This window comes from Tamandua tetradactyla, chromosome 3, assembly GCF_023851605.1.
Source record: "Tamandua tetradactyla isolate mTamTet1 chromosome 3, mTamTet1.pri, whole genome shotgun sequence".
NCBI lineage: Eukaryota > Metazoa > Chordata > Mammalia > Pilosa > Myrmecophagidae > Tamandua > Tamandua tetradactyla.
Genome location: NC_135329.1, coordinates 73,096,556 through 73,116,855, shown reverse-complemented (window position 1 = coordinate 73,116,855; position 20,300 = coordinate 73,096,556).

The following is a 20,300-nucleotide window of genomic DNA, read 5'->3' as shown; positions in this document are numbered from 1 at the left end:
ACATATTACTTGGTATGAAATTCTGTACTGGGAACTCCCAGATCACTTAACTTTATCCTATATCTTTATCCTACTTTTTTATTTCAATAATAGGTCACTGGACAAAATTATGAATTCATAGCTGAATTCTGTTGTAAAGCACTCTTGAAAGAGGATTTTCCCGGTTTTGGATTTCTGATGCTAACTCCAGAGTTTCATTTTGATTTTAGTATTAGTGTATACACAATGTGAGAATTTTGTGAACCAAAGAGCAGAAATCTTGGGAATCTTCCCCTTTTTACTTACACTGAAAGTCTTTCATACAGTGTGAAGCCTCATGTGTTCAACAGAATTGATTTTAAGTAAGGATTTTTCACATATTTTTCATTGAATGGCTTTTCCAGGGTTAATTATCTGATATTCCCCTACAATCTCCTCTTCCTGATAAAGACTTTCCTGTTTAATGTCCTATTTTACTAGTTTTCCCTGCTCTCAATTTTCTTGTGCCCATAAAGGCTAGAGCTCAATAAAGTTTTCTTCACTGTGATCACAAACATAGAGTTCTTCCAGAGTGGAGTTTATACATATGGTGTAAGGATATATTAAAAATTAAGATATTTTCAAATTGATTAGAGTCATGGATGTTATCCCCTGTGTGAATGTCCTTGTATAGAGGTTAGAGATGTGGCTGGAGATTCTCTTAATTACATACACAGTGTGATTTCTCTCATTCTGTCTAACTTCAGATCATTGACTAAAGTCTTCTCACGTAGATGGCAGTCATATTGTTTCTCTCCAGAATGAATTTTCTTATGTCTACTAAGGTCAAAGCTTTGATAAAAGCTTATTGTATGAGTGACATTAATATGGCTTCTCTCCAGTATGAATACTCTCATGTTGTCTACAGTTAAGACTATAGGTAAAGGTTTTCCCATGCAGATGACTGTCACGCAGTTTATCTGCAATGTGGAATTTTTTTATGTTGTCCAAAGCGCAAACTTCTGACTAAAGGTTTTCCCACACAGATGACACCCATATGGTTTCTTTTCAGTGTGAATTTGTTTATGTTGACTGAAAGGTGAAGAATTACTAAAGGTGTTTCCACATTGATTACAGACACTGGGGTTTTCCTTTTGTGAATTCTTTGGTATATAGAAAGTTGACTGTTCCAGTGTAATTTGTCCTCACATTCATAACTTTTAATAGGTTTCTCTCTAAAGTGAATTCTATCATGCTGTCTAAGATGAGAGTTTGACCAAAGGTTTTCCCACACAGATAACTTTCGTATGGCTCCTCTCTATGGTGAATTCATTTATGTGGATGGAAGGAGGAAGGATGATGAATGTTCCTCCACATTGATTACAGATATATTATTTCTCTTCAGTGTGAATTATTTTGTGGAAATAAAGGTAAGAACTCCAGCTGAGGTCTTTTCCAAATTCACTGTGTATAAAGGGGTTCCCTTCTGTTGAGTTCTTAGGTGTCTACAAAACTTCGCTCTCTAACTTGTTTCCTACATTCATTACATTTCTAGGATATCTCTCCAGTGTGAGAATTCTGGATCTATTAAATATGTTCCCTACATTTATTACACTTACAGAGTTTTTCTCCACTGTGAGGTAACACATATTGAATAAATGTGTGGCTGAGGGACAATGTTTCTTAATAAATATGTTAAAAGGGATCATCTCCTATGTGATATCTCCACAATGACATGCAATTAGATGAGTCTTTATTGTATATATATTGCATGGACATTATTTCTTATTTTATGTGGTTATTTACACTACCTGAACTTGTGCCTTGGGGATATTGTCTTCCTTTCCTCCACATTTCTTTCCTTGACCTAATTGGGAAATCTCACATGATTCATAGAGTTGATGCCATAGATATGGAAAGAAAGGTACATGGATTTAAAATTCTGTGCTGAAAACAGGACATGATATTTGAGTCCTTGACAGGCTACTGGTGAAGAACTGTGTGAATATTGAAAGGCAACTCAATGAAGAGTACCTTGAACACTGAATACATAGAAGGTACAGCAACTTGATACTATACCCAGAGACACGCTCTCTGCTTGCTAATGCCCAGGTGAAGGTCAACAAAAAAGTATAGACTATTCAGTGTTTTCTTCTATAGGAAGATTAAATTTTTCCACCATTACATGGTCATTTCTTTAAAGATGCAATAAACCAGTTCCAGCAGAACAATCTAAGTTCTATGTGGAAAAGGATTGTAGCTATATGTTCCCTGATGTGGTCTCAAGTCTCAACATAGTACCTAGAACAGAATGTTTAGAAGATATTTTATGCATTTAGTATTTAATAAATATTGAATTTGCACCATCATTATGGGTTTTAAAAATAACAAGAAATCTTGATCAAAGAATTTGCATTATTTGTTTATATAGTGTAAGTAGAGGCAATTAAATTGGTAAAGACAGAAGATTCCTCCAGATAGTTGTAGGTGCTAGGAAAATATATGTTAAGGCAGAAAGTGGTATGACATAAGAAAAAGCTGTTATGGATCCTTGTTGAATAAATGAACACATAAATGTCAACAGATTCACCCATAGAGACCAGATGTCTGATGGTCTCCTTCCTTATGCCTACAAAAACCTTTTTGAGTTGTTCTAGCAGGGCCCACTCTTCCTGGATGAGGTATACAGCTAACCCCTCAAATATTGCTGATTCCTGGGGCTGCATTCTTAAGAACTGAAGCATCATCTGCTGTTCTCTGGCTTGCACTCAAAACAGTGCAAACACAGAACCCAAAGAGACTAGAAAAGCCAGGGAATTTAAGTCATTGTTGAGGATTTTTGTCAATACACCCTGAGAGATCAGAGTATCTTTTTCTCTATAAAAAAAGCCCTGCTTGTATCTTTGATGCATTCTATTTCCTCCCTTGAAATTCATCCTCATTGACAAATTATAAATTGCCAACAGATGCCTAAAAGAATGTCCAACTTCATTAAGAATAAAATTAAATGAAACTTTGAAGAATGAGGTCTCATTTTTACCTTTTAGTTTAATAACAGTAAAAAAGTTAATATCTTTGTTGATAAACAACTGAAGAAATGGTCCTTGAGGATTGTAATGGGCATAATATTTTTGGAGGGCAACTTGTCAAAAATGATTGAAATTAAAATGTGCAAACCTTAGACATGGCTATTCTTCATCCAGGTAATATTCCTATTTGTCAAATATGCAAACACATATGAAAATGAAGCTATGTATAGACTGCATGATTTTAAATGGTTAAACTACAAGGTCTTAGTTCTAAATTGCTCCTCTGTAAATTGGAGATATAAATAGTATCTATCTTATTGTGTGCTTTATAAAGTAATGTATTAAGCAGTAAACTTGAATTTGTCAGTTCTAACCTAGTAATAATTTTTAAAAAGCAAACATTTTTCTCTCTAATTTACCTTACTTCCTTTTAAAAATTTAAAGCAATATATGTATGATAATATGTCAAACAGTACAGGGATATATAAATTTCCCTCTGACTCAGGTAAACAACATTTGATTTTTACAGCTGAGCACATGGGACATCTTTTACTGGAACTCTTGTGTGAATTAGAAATAATTTCCCAGGGTCTACAGCTTATTCTTGATAGCCATTATTATAAGTTGAGGAAATCTACTGATTCCATTTAGTATATCATTTGCTAATTTTCACAAGCTTATTCTAACACAGTGATAGTAATCAGCTTGCCAGATCAAAGTCTCTGGTGGTTTGGAGCTACTAACACAGGAAAAACATGTTCTTAAACTTAATCAATTCCTGTAAGTGTGAATCCATTGTAAGTAGGACCTTCAGAGGAGGTTATTCAGATAATGTAAGTCCCAACTCAATCAGGATGGGCCTTAATCCTCTAACTAGAATCCATTATAAGTAGAATGAAATTCAGACAGATGGAGGAAGCAAGAACCTGAAAGTCAGTGGAACCCATAAGAGAAGGAAGAGGCCAGCAGAGGCCACTATCTGCATTGCTGTGACATAAGAACCAAAGACCAAAGATCACTTGCAGCCAGCCCCAGAATTCCAGTCTTTGGAAAGAAAACATCACCTTGATGGTGTCTTGATTTGGACTTTTCCTGATCTCTAGACTGTGATCCAATTAATTCACATTGTTTAAGTCAACCCATTGCCTGGTCTTGGCTTTAGCAATAAGGAAACTAAAGCACCCTCTAAATTACAAACATGAATATATAGTCATTAATGTTATTTACCCAACATTAATCCTCTCAAGGAATAATCTCCTTTTTATTTGACTGCCAAGTGCTCATTGTTCTTCTGTATATTTTAATACAAAGATTAGAAAACATGCTTCTCAGATTTTCTCAATCCAAAGTAATTCAGAAACAACCCAGCCATTGAGAAAAAAACCTGATGAAAAATTTCTGAAATTGGATTGAAGAAAGAATTGAAAACAGACAAGAATAGCCTGAAAACCTCTAAGAACTTAATTATCCCATGGTTGACAGGCTGCAGCAACAATAGGCCACTTGTGTGGGAATGAGAGCAGTTTCCCAAAATTATAAAACTTCACAGGACATTAGAAAAGTTTAGTTTATTCTTCTTATTTTATAGATAAAAAAAGAAAAACTAAGCTATTTCACCTATTTTCTGGTCCAATTTTAAGATCAGATGGCTGTTTAGAGGCAGAGTCTACTTATGAACTGAGAACTGCCTCTTTAATGCAGAGCAGTGTTCTTTCTAGGTTTTATCCATGGCTTTTTCCATCTGCCATTCCCACCTGAATATATAAATGGCCCATCAAACAACATCACTCTTCCTTTACTCAATCACCCTTGACTTTTATGGACAGTGCAAGGGAAAAGAAAGAAGCTCACAGATTTATCTATAGATCTCTACTCATTTAATTTATAATTATTTATTGTGTACCATGAGTGTGTCTAACATGTTTTAATTGCTGTGGGTACAGCAGTCAACAAAGTGATTCCTTTAAGCAAGATGGATAAAACATTTTGGGCAATTTTAGAGTCTTCTTTTATGAGGACACTGACTTTCTGGTCTTGCCCATATTTCCAAATCGCCTTTCAATTTTTTTCTGGCCATATGAATCTATTAATTTTCAAAGGGGTATATTTATATATGGTAGTCATACACTTGATTTTTCACTTATTGTGGGTATTATAACTAAGAATTCCAGGTGTCTTAGCACTATTGTTGCTAAACCCACAGCATATGGAATCAGATTGCCTGACTGTGGATCCCAGCTCTACCAGTTTTGAGCTCTGCAGCCTTGGGAAGTTTCTAAAACTCTCAGTGTCTCAGTTTTCTCATCAGTAAAATAAGGAGAACAGTAATGATTTATCATAAAAGTGGTTTTGAAGATTAAATGACACATGTAGATAATGTAGAGAACTGACAGGTACATTTTAATTATTACTGATTCTATCAAGAAACCAATAAAGTAGAAAAATGAATATAGTAAAACAACTAGTAAATAGTAAAACAGAGCACTCTTTATTACAATGAGAAAACATTCCACACCTGTACCACTATTCTTCCACTAAAATCTGATTGTGGCATATCTTCCAGTGAAGCCCTAACATGGTCTTACCATTAATCTAGTGCTCCAAGCATTAATCAATGGGAGGTGACACTTGTAGCTTGCCATCTGGAATGTATTCTGTAGAGAATGCCTCAAAACTTGGCCTGTCAAAACTGTTTCTCCTGAAAAAAAGAAGTAAAATTGGGGCATGCAAAACCTTTTACAGCTAGGGCAATTATATGTTCCAGTTTACCTGGGACAATGTCAGTTTTTACCTTAGCATAATTATTACCATTATTCCCTTTCATTATTGTAATTGTCTCAGCCAGATTCAGAAATGATATGGCCATATGAGTTATAACTAATTCTTAAGACCCTAAAATGGATTATTTTAGCTACTTTAAGCTTTGTATTTTTAGTATTTTTTCTTCAGAAATGGAAACAAACAGCAACAAATCTGATTTTCAATGTGTACATATGAATATTATTTCATTTGTATATCCAGATGTAAAGACATTTATATTTATATAAAGAAATAGTTTCATAAGATTCTCAAAGGGTATGGTAAGTATTCTGTACTTGTAGTTTTCAATAATTGTTCTAAAAGGTTATTGTTCCTTCAGATATCTATTTCTTGTGTATATAACAATTGATAAATATTTCAAGAAAATACTACTGTAAAACTTGTATTGAAATCCTTTGTGAACTAATCTCTTTTTATGTAATTAGAGCAATTTACCAACCTTCAAAATGTTATTTCTTATCTCCAGATGACAACCTTAAAAATTGTGCCTTATCCACAAATCATTTGACAGTTTTTATGAGCCAATATATGTTTTATGTTTAACATTTAATCCAAGTTCATTTTATGCCTTAAATATGCTGAATTAAAGAAAGACATATTCACATATCATAAATTCAGTTCATATAAAATTATTTCTGTGCATTGCTATGATAGAATCACTACATTGAGGATGAAATTTCAGTAATAAGCATCTTCATTCAACCATGAATATTGGCTGCTAAAGAACAAACTTTCCTGACCCGTCTTCTAAGAAACACTCATAAATTAATTTACATCCAATAAGTACCTGAAAAATGTTAATGGTTAAACAACTTTTAATTATTTTCTCACTTAGCTTCTTTGAAGTTTTAAATACATCATATTAGCAAAGTCAGTGATCTGATATAGCATTCAGCAAAGCAGGTCTCACCCCATAAAAAATACTTTCACTTATACACACATATATGCACACACACACAGAGTGTTTGGCAAATATTTTTATAGTTATTATAAACCCCTTATATCTTTCCATGACACAACTATTAGTTGAAACTCCACCAATTGCAGTAATAAAAGACCAATTCAAGCTGATTTTAATTAAAGAAAAAGCTGAGTTGGGGGGTAAAGCTAATTTCAGACAAAGTTGGAATCGGGTGTTTAAATGGTGTCGTCAGGAATCTGCTGCCTCTGTTTTCCTATTTGTAATTTGTATTCCCCTCAGAGGTGAAAGTTGGCCACCTATAGTTTTAGACTTGCCATTTTAGCATTTTTAACAACCTCCTTGGAAAGAGCTTCTTTTTCCAGCAAAAATCCCAGAATTAAGCCTCATTGACCTGAATCACATGCTAAGCTTTTATCAAATCACTGTGGCCACTGGGGATAGAATGTTCTGCTGGTTAGGTGTGATTCCTAGCCAACCTCTGAAGCTCAGAGGGTTGAGTAAGGCATGATTAAGGCATGATTTTTGACAGGAAAATTTAGGAACTGTTAGCAAAAGATATAGGATGAATGCAAAGGGTAGAAGTGGAAACAACAGATGCCACTAAAATACCTTAAGGTTCCATGGACTCTGGATTAAAAACCTGTAGACCAATGAGTAAAGAATGTGATGTCATAGACAGTCCAAATTCAATCAATCAATTTGAACACTGTTCACATTTTAGATAGCTTTGAATGGATGGTTTTAGCATTGAATAGATGATGCGAGAGATTATCTAGTATTTTTGTTACCAATAGATGTGAATTCTCTTTCCACAGTGCATTTCTTCCAAGTGAACTCATTAGTTATATACTTATGCATGGTTTTACAATGAGGTTGGGAGAATATATATAGAAATATTAGAAAAAATTCCTTAGCCAATGACAGAAGTTTTGCTATATTATATCTGACAAAAATTAGATATCGATCCTGCTTTTTGGATTATGCAGAACTATCTCACTGTGAATTGAACTGATGGCAAAGATGCAAGCCACAAAGACCTAAGCTGATTTGGAAAAAGGCTATGCCATGCTTCTCTTTCTAGTCAGTTAGAAATGGCACTGGGGAGTACATTTGTGTGCTTTAACAAAATAATATACACAAAGTCAAAGTGCATAGCACATTGCCTGGCACACAATAATTGGTTAAAGAATTGGGCTGTTCTGTTTCTATTTCTTTCTCTCTTTTTATCTCTGGCTTGTTTTTGCTCCCTCAATCTAACATTCCTTTTTCTCATCCATGCTTGCATATGACTCTCTGATGTTTTCTTTCTCTTTTTCTCTCTGTCCTTCTAACTGAATTTAGAAGATCTGGGATCTAGTCCTGGCTTCACAGATTCAGGAATATCTCAAAATACATTGGCTATAGGAACTCGTGGATATCTTCAATTTCAGAGAAGTGTCAAGAGTAGATGACATATTATCGTTGTTTCTAATTTATCTATTGGCTCATTTCCCAAATTGCCTGTTCAACTACTCTTTAAAATCAGTTACATTATCTAAATTAGCTCCACACCAATTCAATTAGAAACATTATTAAGGTTTATTGTGTGCAAAGCAATGATCTAGTTCCTCCAAGGAATAAATTGTTAATAATTTATGATCTATTAAAAAAAGAACAATATAACAGTTATGAATATGTATACATGTAAACACAGCCTCAAAAACAACATAAAACAACAGACTCAATGGTCAAAAGCATTGCTAAATCATCCATTTTAACACACACCTCACAGAGACTGATAAATCAAGTAGAAAGTAATAGTTAGAGGTATTTGAGATGTGAAGGATACAATGAATACATTTTGAACTTTTAATTATAGAGCTATTTATGCACCAAAACTATAACATTTACCAAGGCAGAGCATGCACTAGGCCAATAAAAAGTCTGAATAAATTTCATAGCATCAATTTATCCAGAATAGGTTCTCCAACGATGATGTAATGCAATGCAATGCAATTAGAAATTAACTCAAAGCAGTATTAAAATTCAATGCGTTTAGAAATTAAGTGACATATTCTTAAACAATTTGGATTAGAAAGGAAATTAGGAAATACAGTGGAGAATATTATTAAATCATTTAATGGAAAACACTAATGAAAGAATTAGACATAATTATATGATGAATTTGAAATTTGGATGAAATGATAAATTTCTAAAAATATACACAATGCCCTAATTAAAATTCAGGGGAATCATCTTGAATAGGCCAGCAAGTAATAAAAATATTAAAATGGTGTTCAAGATCTCCTGAATGTAAATATTCAAGGCCCAGATATTTTCATGGGAATTCAAACTTACAAGAGCAGTTAAACTATGGAAACAAACTGTTGAAGAAAATAGAAAAAACAGTTCTTTAAATTCATTTTGTGAGGTCACTGTAATCTTATTTACAAAAGATAAAGATAAACAGGAAAATAAAAATATTCATTCTTTATAATTAAAATTGTAAGTACAAAATCTGAAATCATGCAAAAGCTAAATAAATAATATATAATGATCAAGATACATTTATTACAAAAAGTCAAAGATAATTCAGCATCAGAAAATTTTTCAATATAATTGACCTTATTAATGGTGTCAAGGATAAAAATCATTTGACATCAGTGGATGCAGAGAACACATTTGATAACATTTAGTAACTTTTGTGATAACACCTCAATACATTAGGAATGCATGGGAATTAACATATATGTGAATGTATGTCTATTATTAATATGAATTTAGTCACCTAATATATATGAAATCTTTATATATGCAAATATATTTCCTAGAAAAAAAATAAAATACACACACATGTCCATAAATATATTCCTAAGAAAAATATAGCTAAAATGATATAATGTGTTTATACATTTTTCAAGTAAGCACAAAGATTACTGCAAATCTAAAATTAGCATTAAACTTACTAGATATATTTTAGGTACTTTTCCATGAAGAAAAGATGAAGACAAGGATGTCTACTCTAATCACTACTATATATTTCCCTGAACTATAAAGATTAGAAAATATAAAATTGTGATTTTTTAGTTTGATTAAGGGGTTGTGTACATAAAAGCAAAAATAAAAGCTGTCATAATCAATAAACCATTTGAACTAATAAGCATATTGAAGAAAACTGTCAGATAAATGATGAACATAGAAAGTCAATAGCATCCCTCTCTATAACAGTTATGATCAACTATAAGTAATAACAAAGTACTATTCAGAAAAGGCGCTATTTTAGTTTGCTAAGGCTGCCAGAATGCAATATACTGGAAATAGATTGGCTTTTATAAAGGGGATTTATTAATTCACAAGTATATATTTCTAAGCCCATCAAAATGTCCATGCTAAAGTATTCAGAGAAAGATACTTTGAATTGGAGAAAAGCCAATAGTGTCTGGGCTTCTTTGTTGCATGGGAAGTCACACAGCAATGTCTGCTGTCCTTCTCTCCCAGTTTCTGGGTTCAAACAGCTTTCTCAGTTCCTTCCATGTTTCCAGATGTTTTTATCTTGGTTTCATCTCTCTGCTGTCTGTATTGACTCTGAGTTCTGTCTCATAAAGGTCTCCCCAGGAAAGGATTAAGATCCACCTTGAATGGGCAGGGTCACATTTCCTTGGAAACCACCTAATCAAGAGGTTCTGCCCAGAAATAGGTCTTCCCCCAACAAGATTCGATCAAAACATGGCTTTACTTAGGTACAGAAAGCTTCAAACCAGCACAGTCATAAAAACTACAATGTACTTAGGACTTAGTGTAACCAAGAATACACAAGAATTCTGTGAAAGAGATTCTGAACAGAAAACATCTGAATAAATGGATGAATATTCCTAGTTTTAGGTGGATGACAAAATTTTTTTAAATAACAAGTCTCCTTAAATCAACTTGCAAATTAATTAATTTACTCAATACCAATCAAGTCCCAGTTAGATGCATTGATAAATATGATAAACTTGCTCTGAAACAAAAATGGAAGATAAAGGTCCACAAATATTCAAGTGTAATCTTAACCTTTATTACTCAAAGTACAGTTCACAGTTCAGCAGCTTAGCATCATGCTAGTCCTTATAAAAATGCAGAATCTTGGGCCCCATCCCAGGCTAAATTTATTTTTAACTATAGCAGAAATTCTTACATATCAATAAAGCAAGAAGAATCTCATATGAAATGACAATTGGACCAAGAGGTTACACGAGAAGCCTAAAAGAGCAATAAGCTTGTGAACATAATTTCTCATGTTCATTAGTAACAGAGAAATGAAAAGGATAGGATGATATAGCCTTTTAGTTACAATAGTGTTCCAGTTTGCTAGCTGCTAGAATGCAACACACCAGAGATGGATTGGGATTTATTTCATTAGTTCTTCAGAGGAAAGGCAGCTAAATTTCAACTGAGGTTCTTTCTTATGTGGGAAGGCAAAGAGTGATCTCTGCTAGCCTTCTCTCCAGGCCTCTGTGTTCCAACAACTTTGCCCAGGGTGATTCCTTTCTGCATCTCCAAAGGTCTGGGCTGAGCTACAAGTATGGAGATGAGGTATGCTGAGCTGCTTGGGCTGTGCTACGTTGTGCTCTCTCTTTTAAGCATAAGCCAATTAAATCAAATGTCATTCATTGCATCAGGCACGGCTACTAGCTGACTGCAGATGTAATCAGCAACCGATGAGGTTCATGTACCATTGGCTCATGTCTGCAGCAACAGAACTGGGTACCTTCACCTGGCCAAGTTGACAACTGAATTTAACTATCACAATTAGAAAGTTAGATGATGCTAAGCTTTTGATGGGAGGTATAATACAGGAAAACTCATGGTCTGCTGGTAGGAATGTAGTCTTCTGCAAGCATCCTGGGAAAGAAGCTGGCAGTACTTGGTAAAATTAAATATCCACAAACCCTACGAATCAGCAATCCCAGTCCAAGATGTATGGTCCTGAGAAGTTCTTACACAAGACCACGAAGGGACATGAACGGGTCATTTATTGCAGTTTTACTCATTGTATCAGCAGGTTGGATATTGTTTGGTCATCCATAGCCTTGGCATGGATAGCAACATGGTGGATTCAATGTGGAGTACTATGCAGCAGTACTAGACCATAGACTCAATGTGCATACATGTCATTTTGACATGATGAGTCAAAAAGTAAAAATAATTAGCTCTAAAGCACAATATTGTTTTTGTAAGCTTCAAAAGTAAGAACAAAACAATTTAATTTTATATGAGTATATAGAAATAGAGGGATACACATCCAATACATTATAATAGTTTGCTATTTTGAGAAGATGGGAACAGGAGTGTGGAAGGAGGGTAAAATATAGTAATTAATTATATTGGAAAAGAGACTAATAGTGATGATTTGCCATGAAGTGACGTACATGATTAGCTCAGCTTTGTGGGAAAATGCAAGACTGAGAGAGAGGGAAATATGTTGTGTAAAATATAGAAGTAACTGGTCCCTAAATCCAAAGGTTTTGCAGTCTTATATTGTCCAATGCAGTAATGCTTTGAGTGATCCTTACCCTGAACATTTTGATATATTGTTTCAATAAATTAACTTCTTACATTGTAATCAAAGAAAACTTTTTAGAGCCATGTTATGTTAAAATAAATTCTGTAATATTAAAATTCATCGAGAATTTACAGACTGGAAGAAAGGTCAAATTGCCCTGCAGTTGTGTTTCATTTGACCTGCAAAATGTTTCTAAATATTACAAATAACTACTATGGCTTATTAACTTAAATTATACATCAAAGTCAATATTTATGGCTCTTTTTTTTTTTTATTTTTGTAATTGTCCTATAATTTTTTTTTATTAATTAAAAAAAGAATTAACAAAACAATTAGAAATCATTCCAATCTACATGTACAATCAGTAATTCTTAATAACATCGCATAGTTGCATATTCATCATTTCTTAGTACATTTGTATCGATTTAGAAAAAGAAATAAAAAGACAGCAGAATAAGAATTAAAACAATAATAGAAAGGAAAAAAAACAAAAAAAAACAAAAACAAAAAACCTATACCTCACATGCAGCTTCATTCAGTGTTTTAACATAATTGCATTACAATTGGGTAGTATTGTGCTGTCCATTTCTGAGTTTTTATATCCAGTCCCGTTGTACAGTCTGTATCCCTTCATCTCCAATTATCCCTTCTCTTTTTTTTTTTTTTAATTAACGGAAAAAAAGAAATTAACCCAACATTTAGAGATCATACCATTCTACACATGCAATCATTAATTCTTAACATCATCACATAGATGCATGATCATCATTTCTTAGTACATTTGCATTGGTTTAGAAGAACTAGCAACATAACCGAAAAAGATATAGAATGTTAATATAGAGAAAAAAATAAAAGTAATAATAGTAAAATCAAAACAAAACAAAACAAAACAAAAACCTATAGCTCAGATGCAGCTTCATTCAGTGTTTTAACATGATTACTTTACAATTAGGTATTATTGTGCTGTCCATTTTTGAGTTTTTATATCTAGTTCTGTTGCACAGTCTGTATCCCTTCAGCTTCAATTACCCATTGTCTTACCCTGTTTCTAACTCCTGCTGAACTCTATTACCAATGACATATTTCAAGTTTATTCTCGAATGTCCGTTCACATCAGTGGGACCATACAGTATTTGTCCTTTAGTTTTTGGCTGGATTCACTCAGCATAATATTCTCTAGGTCCATCCATGTTATTACATGGTTCATAAGTTTATCTTGTCTTAAAGCTGCATAATATTCCATCGTATGTATATACCACAGTTTGTTTAGCCACTCTTCTGTTGATGGAGATTTTGGCTGTTTCCATCTCTTTGCAATTGTAAAAAATGCTGCTATAAACATTGGTGTGCAAATGTCCGTTTGTGTCTTTGCCCTTAAGTCCTTTGAGTAGATACCTAGCAATGGTATTGCTGGGTCGTATGGCAATTCTATATTCAGCTTTTTGAGGAACCGCCAAACTGCCTTCCACAGTGGTTGCACCCTTTGACATTCCCACCAACAGTGGATAAGTGTGCCTCTTTCTCCGCATCCTCTCCAGCACTTGTCATTTTCTGTTTTGTTGATAATGGCCATTCTGGTGGGTGTGAGATGATATCTCATTGTGGTTTTGATTTGCATTTCTCTAATGGCCAGGGACATTGAGCATCTCTTCATGTGCCTCTTGGCCATCCGTATTTCCTCTTCTGAGAGGTGTCTGTTCAAGTCTTTTTCCCATTTTGTAATTGGGTTGGCTGTCTTTTTGTTGTTGAGATGAACAATCTCTTTATAAATTCTGGATACTAGACCTTTATCTGATATATCATTTCCAAATATTGTCTCCCATTGTGAAGGCTGTCTTTCTACTTTCTTGATGAAGTTCTTTGATGCACAAAAGTGTTTAATTTTGAGGAGTTCCCATTTATTTATTTCCTTCTTCAGTGCTCTTGCTTTAGGTTTAAGGTCCATAAAACTGCCTCCAATTGTAAGATCCATAAGATATCTCCCAACATTTTCCTCTAACTGTTTTATGGTCTTAGACCTAATGTTTAGATCTTTGATCCATTTTGAGTTAACTTTTGTATAGGGTGTGAGAGATGGGTCTTCTTTCATTCTTTTGCATATGGATATCCAGTTCTCTAGGCACCATTTATTGAAGAGACTGCTCTGTCCCAGGTGAGTTGGCTTGACTGCCTTATCAAAGATCAAATGTCCATAGATGAGAGGGTCTGTATCTGAGCACTCTATTCGATTCCATTGGTCGATATATCTATCTTTATACCAATACCATGCTGTTTTGACCACTGTGGCTTCATAATATGCCTTAAAGTCAGGCAGCGCGAGACCTCCAGCTTCGTTTTTTTTCCTCAAGATGTTTTTAGCAATTCGGGGCACCCTGCCCTTCCAGATAAATTTGCTTATTGGTTTTTCTATTTCTGAAAAATAAGTTGTTGGGATTTTGATTGGTATTGCATTGAATCTGTAAATCAATTTAGGTAGGATTGACATCTTAACTATATTTAGTCTTCCAATCCATGAACACGGTATGCCCTTCCATCTATTTAGGTCTTCTGTGATTTCTTTTAGCAGTTTTTTGTAGTTTTCTTTATATAGGTTTTTTGTCTCTTTAGTTAAATTTATTCCTAGGTATTTTATTCTTTTAGTTGCAATTGTAAATGGAATTCGTTTCTTGATTTCCCCCTCAGCTTGTTCATTACTAGTGTATAGAAATGCTACAGATTTTTGAATGTTGATCTTGTAACCTGCTACTTTGCTGTACTCATTTATTAGCTCTAGTAGTTTTGTTGTGGATTTTTCCGGGTTTTCGACGTATAGTATCATATCGTCTGCAAACAGTGATAGTTTTACTTCTTCCTTTCCAATTTTGATGCCTTGTATTTCTTTTTCTTGTCTAATTGCTCTGGCTAGAACCTCCAACACAATGTTGAATAATAGTGGTGATAGTGGACATCCTTGTCTTGTTCCTGATCTTAGGGGGAAAGTTTTCAATTTTTCCCCATTGAGGATGATATTAGCTGTGGGTTTTTCATATATTCCCTCTATCATTTTAAGGAAGTTCCCTTGTATTCCTATCTTTTGAAGTGTTTTCAACAGGAAAGGATGTTGAATCTTGTCGAATGCCTTCTCTGCATCAATTGAGATGATCATGTGATTTTTCTGCTTTGATTTGTTGATATGGTGTATTACATTAATTGATTTTCTTATGTTGAACCATCCTTGCATACCTGGGATGAATCCTACTTGGTCATGATGTATAATTCTTTTAATGTGTTGTTGGATACGATTTGCTAGAATTTTATTGAGGATTTTTGCATCTGTATTCATTAGAGAGATTGGTCTGTAGTTTTCTTTTTTTGTAATATCTTTGCCTGGTTTTGGTATGAGGGTGATGTTGGCTTCATAGAATGAATTAGGTAGTTTTCCCTCCACTTCGATTTTTTTGAAGAGTTTGAAGAGAATTGGTACTAATTCTTTCTGGAACGTTTGGTAGAATTCACATGTGAAGCCATCTTTTTAGGAAGCTTTTGAATGACTAATTCAATTTCTTTACTTGTGATTGGTTTGTTGAGGTCATCTATGTCTTCTTGAGTCAAAGTTGGTTGTTCATGTCTTTCCAGGAACCCGTCCATTTCCTCTAAATTGTTGTATTTATTAGCGTAAAGTTGTTCATAGTATCCTGTTATTACCTCCTTTATTTCTGTGAGGTCAGTAGTTATGTCTCCTCTTCCATTTCTGATCTTATTTATTTGCATCCTCTCTCTTCTTCTTTTTGTCAACCTTGCTAAGGGCCCATCAATCTTATTGATTTTCTCATAGAACCAATCTGGCCTTATTGATTTTCTCTATTGTTTTCATGTTTTCAATTTCATTTATTTGTGCTCTAATCTTTGTTATTTCTTTCCTTTTGCTTGCTTTGGGGTTAGCTTGCTGTTCTTTCTCCAGTTCTTCCAAATGGATAGTTAATTCCTGAATTTTTGCCTTTTCTTCTTTTCTGATATAGGCATTTAGAGCAATAAATTTCCCTCTTAGCACTGCCTTTGCTGCATCCCATAAGTTTTGATATGTTGTGTTTTCATTTTCATTCGCCTCGAGGTATTTGCTAATTTCTCTTGCAATTTCTTCTTTGACCCAGTCGTTGTTTAGGAGTGTGTTGTTGAGCCTCCACGTATTTGTGAATTTTCTGGGACTCTGCCTATTATTGATTTCCAACATCATTCCTTTATGGTCCGAGAAAGTGTTGTGTAAGATTTCAATCTTTTTAAATTTGTTAAGACTTGCTTTGTGACCCAGCATATGGTCTATCTTTGAGAATGATCCATGAGCACTTGAGAAAAAGGTGTATCCTGCTGTTGTGGGATGTAATGTCCTATAAATGTCTATTAAGTCTAGTTCATTTATAGTAATATTCAGATTCTCTATGTCTTTGTTGATCCTCTGTCTAGATGTTCTGTCCCTTGATGAGAGTGGTGAGTTGAAGTCTCCAACTATTATGGTATATGAGTCTATTTCCCTTTTCAGTGTTTGCAGTATATTCCTCACGAATTTTGGGGCATTCTGATTCGGTGCGTAAATATTTATGATTGTTATGTCTTCTTGTTCAATTGTTCCTTTTATTAGTATATAGTGTCCTTCTTTGTCTCTTTTAACTGTTTTACATTTGAAGTCTAATTTGTTGGATATTAGTATAGCCACTCCTGCTATTTTCTGGTTGTTATTTGCATGAAATATCTTTTCCCAACCTTTCACTTTCAACCTATGTTTATCTTTGGGTCTAAGATGTGTTTCCTGTAGACAGCATATCGAAGGATCCTGTTTTTTAATCCATTCTGTCAATCTATGTCTTTTGATTGGGGAATTCAGTCCATTGACATTTAGTGTTATTACTGTTTGGATAATATTTTCCTCCAACATTTTGCCTTTTGTATTATATATATCATATCTGATTTTCCTTCTTTCTACACTCTTTTCCATATCTCTCTCTTCTGTCTTTTTGTATCTGACTCTAGTGCTCCCTTTAGTATTTCTTGCAGAGCTGGTCTCTTGGTCACAAATTCTTTCAGTGACTTTTTGTCTGAGAATGTTTTAATTTCTCCCTCATTTATGAAGGATAATTTTGCTGGATATAGGAGTCTTCGTTGGCAGTTTTTCTCTTTTAGTATTTTAAATATATCATCCCACTGTCTTCTAGCTTCCATGGTTTCTGCTGAGAAATCTACACAAAGTCTTATTGGGTTTCCCTTGTATGTAATGGATTGTTTTTCTCTTGCTGCTTTCAAGATCTTCTCTTTCTCTTTGACCTCTGACATTCTAACTAGTAAGTGTCTTGGAGAACGCCTATTTGGGTCTAATCTCTTTGGGGTGCGCTGCACTTCTTGGATCTGTAATTTTAGGTCTTTCATAAGAGTTGGGAAATTTTCAGTGATAATTTCTTCCATTAGTTTTTCTCCTCCTTTTCCCTTCTCTTCTCCTTCTGGGACACCCACAACACGTATATTTGTGTGGTTCATATTGTCCTTGAGTTCCCTGATACCCTGTTCAAATTTTTCCATTCTTTTCCCTATAGTTTCTGTTTCTTTTTGGAATTCAGATGTTCCATCCTCCAAATCACTAATTCTATCTTCTGTCTCTTTAAATCTATCATTGTAGCTATCCATTATTTTTTCTATGTTTGCTACTTTATCCTTCACTTCCATAAGTTCTGCGATTTGTTTTTTCAGTTTTTCTATTTCTTCTTTATGTTCAGCCCATGTCCTCTTCATGTCCTCCCTCAATTTATCGATTTCATTTTTGAAGAGTTTTTCCATTTCTGTTCGTATATTCAGCATTAGTTGTCTCAGCTCTTGTGTCTCATTTGAGCTATTGGTTTGTTCCTTTGACTGAGCCATATTCTCAATCTTTTGAGCGTGGACAGTTATCTTCTGCTGCTGGCGTCTGGGCATTTATTCAGATTTCTCTTGGTGTTGGACTCAGCAAGGTTGTAATATTTTTCTGTGAAATCTCTGGGTTCTGTTTTTCTTATCCTGCCCAGTAGGTGGCGCTCGTGGTACACGTTTGTCTGCGGGTCCCACCAGTAAAAGGTGCTGTGGGACCTTTAACTTTGGAAAACTCTCGCCGTCCTGGGGGTTCGCTAGCCGAAGCGGCTTGAGCCGGCCCAGGGTCTGAAAGCAGGGAGGGTGTCCGAACGCAGGGAGGGTGTCCGAACGCAGGGAGGGTTGCTGGTCGCCGCAGCCAGGGAAAGAGCCGGTCCGAATTTCCTAGTCGGCCCTGGGCAACAAGCGTGGCGGGAGGGCGCCAGCGACAGCGGCCCGCCCGAGAGAGTGCACGTTCCCCGGGAGTCACGGGTTTGGAAGGGGCCTCCCCCACCCGTCACCGTTCTCCGCGGCCTGGGGGTTTCCGATCCAATTCTCTCAGTTGGTCCGGGGGCTGCGCGTGGTGTGGGCGCCAGTCACCTTCGTTTCAGGGGACCGCCTCTCCAATTCTCCCAGCCGGCCCGGGAAGGGGGAAGGGAGTAACTCCGGCCGCTTGCCACCCCGCCCGGTAAGGCCCGCGCGCCTCGGCGATCTCACCCGAGCTGCTTCTCTCAGCCAGCCAGCCGTTCCAGGATGGGGTACGCTGTCTTTTTTATCTCTGTTGTGGCTTTGGGCGCTTTCTGTATCGTTTCTACTCCCCTAGTAGGTGTCCTGGAGAAGAAACTAAGATCCGCACGTCTTAGTAAGCCGCCATCTTCCAGGAAGTCCTATGGCTCTTTTTTTCAACAATCAAAACCTTCTGGCAACACTGACTGCTGGTTTGAAATGATGTATGTATCCTAGAAATGCCATGTTTTAATCATAATCCCATTTTGTAAAGGCAGCCATTTCTTCTAATCCCTATTCAGTATTGAATGTTTGAAACTGTAATTAGATCATCTCCCTGGAGGTGTGATTTAATCAAGAATGGTTGTTAAACTGGATGAGCTGGAGGCATGGCTCCACCCATTTCAGTGGGTCTTGATTAGTTTCTGAAGTCCTATAGAAGAGGAAACATTTTGAAGAATGGGAGTGATTCTGAGAGAACAAAGAATGACATAGCTACAAGAAGCAGAGAGTCTACCAGCCAATGACCTTTGAAGTTTAAGAAGGAAAATGCCTCCTGGGGAGCTTCATGAAACAGGAAGCCAGGAGAGAAAGTTAAAGCTAGCAGATGATGCCATGCTCACCATGTGTCCTTCCAGATGAGAGAGAAATCCTGACTGTGTTCACCGTCTGCATTCTCAGTTGAGACAGAAATACTGAAATTCATTGGCCTTCTTGAACCAAGGTATCTTTCCATGGATGCCTTTGATTGTACATTTCTATAGACTAGTTTTAATTGGGACATTTTCTCAACCTTAGAACTGTAAACCAGGAACTTATTAAACTCCCATTTTAACAGCCATTCTGTTTCTGGTATATTGCATTCCAGCAGCTAGCAAACTAGGTAAATTATATAACCTAGATGAAGTGGACTAACTCTTAAAACACAAAAACTACCCACCATGATTATTCATGAGAACACAATGGTAGTTGGGGGGGAGCAGCTGCAGTCTGAAATTGGGCCATACCTTCTCTAGGACAGCATGTCCTTGCCTGAACCACTATATGCATTTATATAACCTGTTCAGCTCCTGATGGCATTTGAGGTGGTGAGCCCTTAAAGAGTGCATGCGATGGACCATGCCCTAAGGCTTGATAAAGAGGATTATCCTTCCTCATGTCCACAGCCATCTCAGGCTTACCTGAGACATCACTTGTTCTCATCCTTGCAAGGACAGTTGGGTGTGACATGGGACACTGAGCCTTTAGGGATAGGACAAGTTGGGAGACAAAGAACGATTTTGGAAAATGACACTAAAAATATCTCTTGTTTATGTAAAACTTAGTTGAGCTAAAATTGATTATGTTTATTGCATAAAATTATACTTTTTGCTGTTTGAAATATGCTCAGTGATTTTTAAATTCCATGGTCCCCATCCTATTTAATTTCCACATCTCTCCATGGCCCTTATTCAGGTTGTGTCATTTCTCTCAA